This window comes from Amphiprion ocellaris, unplaced genomic scaffold, assembly GCF_022539595.1.
Source record: "Amphiprion ocellaris isolate individual 3 ecotype Okinawa unplaced genomic scaffold, ASM2253959v1 Aocel_unscaffolded299, whole genome shotgun sequence".
Lineage (NCBI taxonomy): Eukaryota > Metazoa > Chordata > Actinopteri > Pomacentridae > Amphiprion > Amphiprion ocellaris.
This window is the reverse complement of record NW_026559476.1, coordinates 14707-24012: the sequence shown is the minus strand read 5'-3', so window position 1 is coordinate 24012 and position 9306 is coordinate 14707. Positions and strand designations below refer to the sequence as shown.

Here is a 9306-nt window from a genome sequence, read left to right as displayed (position 1 = left end):
GATTTAAGAAATAAACCACATTTAAAAAAAGCAATTAAATCAAAGGAAAAAAACATTTAATACAATAAAACTTTTAAAAAGAAAATTAAACATTAAATACATTAAATTATATTAAACAGACAAAATATTTAATTAAATAATTAAACATAAGATACACACCATGTAATTCTGAAATTAAACAATTTTTAAACAAAAATATTAAACATTAAAGATGAAATATTTTAGATAAACTTTTAAAAAATACAGTTAAACAAGAAGAAAATTAAGCATTTAAAAAATACAAAACATTAAATTAGATTATTAAACCTTTAAAAAGACAAAACATTTAATTAAAAAATTAAATGTTTAATTTGAAAATGAAATCTTAAAGACAATAAAACTCAAAATAGGAATTCCACAGAAAATTCAATGAAGCATTTAAAAAGAAAATTAAACATGAAAAGGTGGTAAAACATTTAAAAAGAAAAACCTTAAAGATTTAATCGAAAAATTAAATATTTTGAAAGAAAAGGAAATTTTTCAAACAAGCCAATAAAATATTTGAAAAAACAACAAACATTAAAAGAAAACATTTCAAAATCAAGTCAGACATTAGAAAAGAATAAAAGGTGAGAAAAGAGCAAAACTAAACAATTAAGAAGAATCAAACTAAAGACAAAACATTTGAAAAGACACCAGTTAAACTTTAGAAGATCAAATTAAACAGAAGAGACAATGAAACGATCAAAAAGAGCAAAAACAGATAAAGGTATTAAAGCGTTTTCTAGTCTGAAACGAAAACATCAAGTTGTTTCTTCAAACATTTCCTCTTTGTATGTTCTTAGTTTGATTGTGGACAGATTTACTAAGAACTCATTTCAGAAAAATGCTTTCCAGATAAAGTCTACTAGTAGTTGAAGGCATTAATCAAACTAATGTTATCTTCTGATCTCCACCAACTTTACTGTTCAGTGAAGAGAATCAAAATTTGTTGAGGATTTCTAAAAAACCCACAGGTGAAGGTCTGAGAAGAACTCAGATCGATGGTCTAAATGTGAAATCAAGACTCATGGTCACAAGTTTTAAGGCTTCTGTTAACCAGAAAGTTCAAACTAACAGAGAAGTACTGAGAAACTTTTAAGATTTCAGTCCTCAGACTGTCTAAAGGTTCAGACTAACAGAGAACTACTCAGGAACTTTTAAAACTTCAGCCCTCAGACTGTCTGAAGGTTCAAACTAACAGAGAACTACTCAAGAACTTTTAGGATTTCAGTCCTCAGACTGTCTGAAGGTTCAAACTAACAGAGAACTACTCAGGAACTTAGAAGATGTCAGTCCTCGGACTGTGTGAAAGTTAAATCTAACAGAGAACTACTGTGGGACTTAGAAAATTTCAGTCCTCAGACTGTCTGAAGGTTCAAACTAACAGAGATCTACTGTGGGACTTAGAGAATTTCAGCCCTCAGACTGTGTGAAAGCTCAGGTCCTGAGGACTCGGGAGGTGTGGAGGCTTTGGAAAGTCTTGGAACTGAGGGTTCAACCCTCCAGCACAAAGGCTGAAGTCCAGCCTCCTGAGAAAAACGGTCGAGTCGAGACTCAAGTTAAAAAAAAAACTTGAAAACGACAAAAAATAGATGATAAATGCGCAAAAAAAAGAAGAATTAGTATCTGAGCGAGTAGCTCAGGGGATAAGAAGACAGACTACCAAGTGGAAGGTCGCGGGTTCAAGACCCACCACCGGCATTTTATCTTTGTTTGTCTTTGTCAGGATTTTGATAAAATTTAAGAAGGGTCTGGTCTTGAACCAGCGACCTGCAGCTCCATAGGCAAATCCTTAACTCACTGAGCTACACATCAGATGAAAAGAAATAATTTCGTCGTCCCTTTGGCAACGTAGTTTCTGAAGTGACCACATGGGTGGAGCCAAGGCGGAGTGTGGGTGGAGTCAGGGCGGAGAGTAGGCGGGGAGGTGGGTGGCGCCCCCCCCCTCTACTCCCCCACCGCCCACCACACCTTCCCCTGCCCAACGAGTTCTTCAAGTCTCCACGGGTTTTCCCGAGTTTCTGGAGTTTCCACGAGGTCAGAGGCAGAACAAGCTGTCATGAAGAGGTGTTGAAGTCGGCAAGGATGGACTGACTTTTTACAGCGACTAGAAGGAAGACGACTAGAAGAGCAGGTCTTTAACCACCATCCATAAAATCCATGGAGTCGCTCCAGAGAAATGAAGGGAGGTCAACTTTTATCAACCTCCATCCAGATGTTCTACCTGATATCTTTACTTGGACATTTTTAGCACCACAAACCTTTAGTATCAAACTTTATTATCATTTATTAGGACTTTAATGGAATCCACCTGCAGATCTAGTTTTTGTTGACAAACTTTATTCTTGTCGTTGTGGGACTGCAGTATTAAGACTCTTCCTTCTATTTGACCTCATGTTTATTAGTTTTAGTGGAGAAACTTATTTTAATTGTCCATTAGTCTCTTAAAAACCAAATAATAAATTGGATTAGTCAAGAGGTTTAAATTTCTTACTTTGTCATATTTTAAATATGACAAAAAATATTTAAAAAAAAGCGTCTTGAGACAATTTGACCTGCAATTGCTGTTATATAAATAAAATTGAATTAAAATTGTATGTATCTTGTAATGTTGGAGTAATTCAGCCATATATGTTGGAAAACACATTTTCTTTGTCCATTAATCTGTTGATTGTTTTCTCCAGTAATTCATTTCTTGTTTTGGTTTGTAAAATGTCAAACCCAAATATATTCAGTTTACTGTCATAAAAACCAAAAAGATTTACATTCATGAAGCAGGAATCAGGCAGTTTTTCACTTTTTATCTTAGTTTAGTCATAAAGATAGTTGATAATGTGTGAATTGTTGCAGCTTGTGAGCCGTAAAAGGTTTTAATCTTTGGGGCCGAGTGTCAAAAAACATTTAGAAACCAACATCAACAAAACACTCAAAGATTTGAACATCATTAAAGGGAAATCCAACTTTTGCATGACAATGTCTAATTAAAGGACATTATTTCCAACGTAAATGTGTGATATTCATCCTCTGGAGCTTTCTCTTCACATCATCTTCCACCTGGACTGGTTTGGTCGGGAGCATGTGCAACAAACATTTGAAAAACTGCACTTTAACATCAATGAATGACACTGAAGTTTAATCTCTACATAAATGAGACTGAGTCTGGATGTGCTGCTCTGTCATTAACTCCTAAGTTTAGGGAAAGTTCAAACAAAAGAGGACAGTTCAGATAAGACTTGAGAATGAGCTTATTTTGAACAAACATCTCAGACTTTCTGAGCTTCAGCACCTCTAGCAAGATATTTTAACAACAAGCAACTCCAGAGATCCAGAAGCTGGAGAGAGTTAGCTTTAGCTGAGCCAAAGAACATGTGGGACGCTAACCTAGCAAACATTTCAGACTTTTCTCTGTCAATTCTGAGAAATAATTTCCTATTTAATGACAGAGCGACACATCTGAACTCAGTCTCATTAAAACAGACTCTAATTCAGTGTCATCCATCCATCCATATTAAAGTACAGTTACCCAAAATGTTTGTTGCATGAGCTCCAACAAAACCTGTGCAGGTAGAAGGCCACTTTGACAAACAGGAAGTAGACGATTCCAAGCAGATTTATAGAAGGGGGAACCGGACTGTACTAAGTGTGGTCCAGTATAGAGGGGTGTTTTGTGGGTTTTTAAGGCTGATAATGATTATTAGTGAGACATTTGGAGTAGATATTCATTTGCAGTAAATGAAAGTATTTAAAATCTTGGAGTTAAACTTAGAAGAACACAAACTCTAACAGAAAACTTTGTTGATACGTTTTTGTTTTGTTTACAGATGTTAAGTTAAAGGAGTTTTATTCGTGGCATATAACCAATCAAATCACTCCAGAGGACAGAGCGACCACAGGTAGATAAAGGTTCAGAGCCAAAGTAGCGCCATTTTTCAATTGATTCATTACCATAAATCAGTAAAAAATAAAATACTGATAATCAGTAAATCAGTCAGCCCACAATTACTACAATTTACAATGTATGTCTCTTTCCTTTGACTTGTTATTTGTACAATATACGATGTATATTATGGTGTTTTTTCATACCAAAGGCTGTACTATGATGTTTTCTAAGAGACATACGATGCTACTCTGGTTGTTCTGGCTCTGGGCTGCTGCACTCCTCCTCTGTTGTTTTCTGGATTGTACTCAGCTGCATGCCTTCGTCCACCAGGCCTCCGTTGACTCGTCCCGCCTGCCGTCTCTGGAGCTGAAGCTGGATTGGAACAGACCAAAGTACAGTCCAATCACGATGCCAGCTGCCTCTCAAAAGGCTCCTTCATCTGGCAGGTGGCAGCACTTCTTCTGAGGGGAAGCTGAGCTGGTCCAGCAGAACTTTGGAGATGTGTTCCAGTGGTTGGTGGATGTGTGGGGAGATAGAGAGGGACCTTTGAAATGTTCAGAAAGGAAAACAGGGAACCCGTTGGTAGTTTTAGTTTAGGGTGCTACTGCGGTGTGTTTTGGGGTTTTAAGAGGTGAACAGGAAGAGGTTTTTTTTCGTATTGATTATCTTTTACATTGTTCCTGGTTGGAATGTCCATCAATGTCAACGTGAAGTTCACTTTTAGTTCTGTTTATTTATTTTTATTTTACTAACACCCATTTGCTTTTAACCCCCTCACATGTTGTGTTGTTGTAAACTTACTCTTTCAAGTAAATACTCGTCTAACCCTCTGGAAACCAGCGTTTGGACTGTTTTTGTGTTGCTCCTCACCTACTTCAGACAGCCGGGACAAAACAACGTTTTGTGGACTAAAGGCTTTTCTATGACGTTTTTTTGAACGACCTGCTATACTATGAAGTTTTTAGACCAAAGGCTATTCGATGGTGTTTTTTTGATGACATGCTATACTATGATGTTTGTTTGGCGACATCCTATACTATGACGTGTTTTGGACGACATGTTATACTATGACGTTTTAAGAGCAACATGCTAAACTATGACAATTTTAGAGCGACATGCTATACTATGGACATTTTCTGGACCAAAGGCTATACTATGACATTTGTTGGGAACATGCTATACTATACGCTTTTTTAATTGACATATTACTAGGATGTGTTTTTTTTTTTTTTTTTTTTTAACAACATATAATAATTTGAACAGTTTTAAAAATTACTATACTTTTACTTGTGCAATGAAGTATTATTCTTTTTAGGCAAAAGCCATGTCTGATTACATATAGGCTATTAAATAAATGTTTATTAAAAACTAAAAATCATTAAAAAAAATAATAACCAACTTAGGCATTTACTGAGTCACTAAAATAGTGTAGAGTCTACGGCCACATCAGCATTATTATAAGCATCCTCTGGTAAATTCACAGCCATATACTGTAGGAAATCTAGCTGATCTCATCATGATGTCCACTTACCATATGGACTTCAGGAGATGATTAGATGATGATAAACTGTGACCTGCTGGTTGGGTTCTCTCTGTTCTCATATTTCCTCCATGTTTGTCTCCTGATGCTGCCTTACTTCAGCCAGTCCATGAGCAACAGAAAACACAGTTTGCCTTGTATCCATTGCCAGGGGTTCCACTCTTCCCACTCCAGTCTGTACATTTCCAAACGTTTTTGCTTCTTTAGACGTGGTGGAGTTTCAGGTGTAGACATTTTTAAAGGTGCGGGTGCAGCAGCTTCTGTAACCAGGCAACCAGAGACAGGACCGGACATGCAGAGACGTCTGAAGTCTGTCCACTGGACCTGGCATCGGGTCCTCGCTTCATTGGTCCTACGAAGATGAAATTGGCTGCCCTTAATATTTCCTGTGTTTTATTTTATTCATTATGCAGTTTTGATGAGTGTGTGACACTCGGGGCATTTATGAAAATACGGAACAACTTGCGTCCCGTATTGATTCAATACGAGATGCAACAATTAATTGTCGAATAAAGAACGTTTCCGTATTTTAAGGGACGGGTGGCAACCCTAATTGCAAGTTACATTTGCTTATGCTAAAGATGTTAGCATTCTGACACGTGTTCGTTTGGTAGTTAAAAGAAGATGAAACGTGGTGTATTCATGTTTTATAAGTTCATATTTTAAGGTGAACAATTACAGTTGTGTGTTTGTGTGTTGTGTATGGTTGCACAAGGTTAATTAATTTTCCTGAAGTGTGTAAGTTCAGTATGTCAACCTTTAACTTGGGAAACTAATTAAAACTGGTCATGATATTTTTTGAACTGAATGTGTGAAATAGTTCTGTGTTTGATAACTTGAGAAATGAGATGAGAGATGATTTACAGTTACTTTGTTCAAACACAAATGTAATTGAATTCTGACCTTGCCCATAGGTCAGGTTTTTTGAGTTGGATTCCAACACCAGATTGCACTAGTGTGAGAACTGAAGTCTCCTACATTCTGCTGAGGATTACTGGAAGACATTTTGAAGAACTCCATGAATGGATGGTGAGCCACTGCCCAAAAGAACCTACAGGTGTGACGTGAGGTAGGATTGAACTGTGTTGTGGGTTTGTGTCACACAACCCATGTGACCGAACTATTGAACTGTTATTGGACTATTTGGACTGAGGACAAAGGACTAAAACTTCAGATTGGACGTGATCTACGTTATTAATTGTGTTTCTGTAAATGGGGAATTTGTACAATAAGCAGCTGCAACTTTTATTTGTTTCAATTCAATACAACTGTATTTTCTAGTTGCATTGTCTGTGTCATATTTCACTGTAGTTATTCAGCATCAGGGCTCATGTCGTACCTTTAAATCTTCTGATACTGGTCCCATTTCCTATTACCTATCTATTTTCTTATTCCCCTTATATTGGTTACAGAATTGTGCAGAGAGAGTTAGAGGTGATTTGAATGGGATTCATTAGAAAGTAAAGAAGTGAAGCTCAGACTTCTAAATGTTCTTTTCATTCACTGCTGGAGCAGCTGATTAAAAGCAGCCCAGCAAGTGATCCTGCAGGTAAAAAGGTGTCACCGTGTCTTTTTATTCGCTTACAACCAAAGTCCATCTGCTCTTCTATTTCTGCATGGAATGAAGCCTTAAAATGGTCCAAAAGTCAAATGACAGACATTGAGACTCTGCACATGTTGACAGTAAAATGCTGCTACAGTCATGCAGCTGCTTTGATTGTAAAGCAGTTTACTGCAAGGATCTGAAATCTTTTTAAAGACCCCCACTAGTAAAAATCACTTTAAAACCTTGTTCAAACGTCCATGTTTAGTTTTCTATGTGCAAGAAGAGACATCAGAAGTGAAATAAGCAGTCAAAGGTCAGATGTAGAGTGTAGAGTTCCATCTAAGACATTTAAAGGCATGAATTCTAGAAAATACTTGTAAATATGTAAATCTGACACAGAGAGATGAGATGAAAATAATCCAGATAAAAAACAGTTGTGATGGTAGAAAGTGCTGCAGAATGAAATAAGTGAAGACAGAATGATCAGTGGTGCATTAATACTGAGGCAGAGGACAGCTGGATCCTGTCCTGTGTGTTGGACAGCAATGATGGGCTGGAAACCAGCACTAATATCTGACCTGAGCTGAGAAACTCTGTCCAGCGTAGAGAGGATGGACCGTGTTCCCTCCTCTGGGATGGAGGTCCACCGGAGGTTCACTTTAACTCCATCACTGTGTCTGAGGGTGAAGAGCAGAGCAGCAGAGTCCACTGAGTCCAGCTCTCTGTTTTATGAAATTCTATCACAAATTAAATCACAATGTCTGCAAGAAAAACTGCAACTCACCACAAACTGTTCAGCCCAAAGAACGATAAACCAACAAGTTTATCAATCAGAGCTGCTGATGTGATGCAGCAGCATCCAGGACCCTCTACCTCCACTGGATATGAATGAATGAGCATTTAATGAGTTCATTAAAGATATCTCTTGGCCTTGGACATAACAGCAGCTTCCTGTTGCAGCTAATGAGCCAGAAATCCTGCATTACAACACAACAACATGAGCAGCAGCTGAGCTTCAACCTCCAGCCTCTGAGGAGCTGCACAGACGTCCTGGACCTGAGGCCTCCTCTGCAACAACAAAGTCCAAACTTCTTCCTTCTGGCTTTCAGCTGATTGATCACAGAACATGTTCTTCAGTTTGTCAATGCAACAATCCCTAGAAACAAGCCAGAAGCCTTCATGAAGCCTCATATCTCTCCAGGACATTAAAGCAGCGTTCATGCTCAGAAAACTATCTGTCCTCCTCCATGCAGCAGCACCTGCTACCTGAGAGGAAGTTCCTGCTACACTGTTAGAAACAAAGCACAAAGTCGCCACCTGCTGGAGCAGCTGGTGTCCTGCAGCTTCTTCACCTCAGAAAGACTCTGACAGCGTTCATTCTTTCCACTCTGACAGCTCACACTTCTTCACACAGGAACATGGACATTGATGTGACATAAAGCTGAGCTGAATCTCTACATGTGTTTGATCATTTCTTTGAAAAGACGTTTAAAATGAGTCCCTCACACTGAACACAGTTACAACATTTACACACAGATTACCTGTTCACAGCAACAGGCTGGTCGTCTTTAAAGGAGAGAAGAATATAGTTTGACTTGAATCCCCTAAAGGACACACAGCTGGATGCAGGTCCAGGTCCAGGTCCAGGTCCAGGTCCAGGTCCATTTCCATTTCCAGGTCCAGGTCCAGGTCCATTTCCATTTCCAGGTCTAGGTCCAGGTCCATGTCCAGGTCCATGTCCAGGTCCAGGTCCAGGTCCAGGTCCAGGTCCAGGTCCATGTTCAGGTCCATGTCCAGGTCCATGTTCAGGTCCAGGTCCAGGTCCATGTCCAGGTCCATGTCCAGGTCCAGGTCCAGGTCCAGGTCCAGGTCCAGGTCCAGGTCCAGGTCCAGGTCCAGGTCCAGGTCCAGGTCCAGGTCCAGGTCCATGTCCATGTCCAGGTCCAGGTCCAGGTCCAGGTCCATTTCCATTTCCAGGTCCAGGTCCAGGTCCATTTCCATTTCCAGGTCCAGGTCCAGGTCCAGGTCCATTTCCATTTCCAGGTCTAGGTCCAGGTCCATGTCCAGGTCCAGGTCCAGGTCCATGTTCAGGTCCATGTCCAGGTCCAGGTCCAGGTCCAGGTCCAGGTCCATTTCCATTTCCAGGTCCAGGTCCAGGTCCATTTCCATTTCCATTTCCAGGTCTAGGTCCAGGTCCATGTCCAGGTCCATGTCCAGGTCCATGTCCAGGTCCAGGTCCAGGTCCAGGTCCAGGTCCAGGTCCATGTTCAGGTCCAGGTCTGAGTCTCTGATGGATCCTGATAGAAGTTCATAAAGTCT

At 39.3% G+C, this 9306-nt stretch overlaps 1 long non-coding RNA gene across 1 annotated transcript; it reads right to left on the bottom strand.

Moving 5' to 3' along the window:
• Window positions 1–3566: 3566 nt before the first annotated feature.
• On the bottom strand, window positions 3567–8542 carry LOC118471398 (uncharacterized). The gene is made up of 4 exons (XR_008601051.1): window positions 7772–8542; window positions 7566–7664; window positions 5433–5793; window positions 3567–4445 (listed from the first exon to the last, which is right to left on the bottom strand). It is a non-coding gene; the product is annotated as an uncharacterized LOC118471398 (long non-coding RNA).
• Between the last annotated feature and the right edge of the window lie 764 nt (window positions 8543–9306).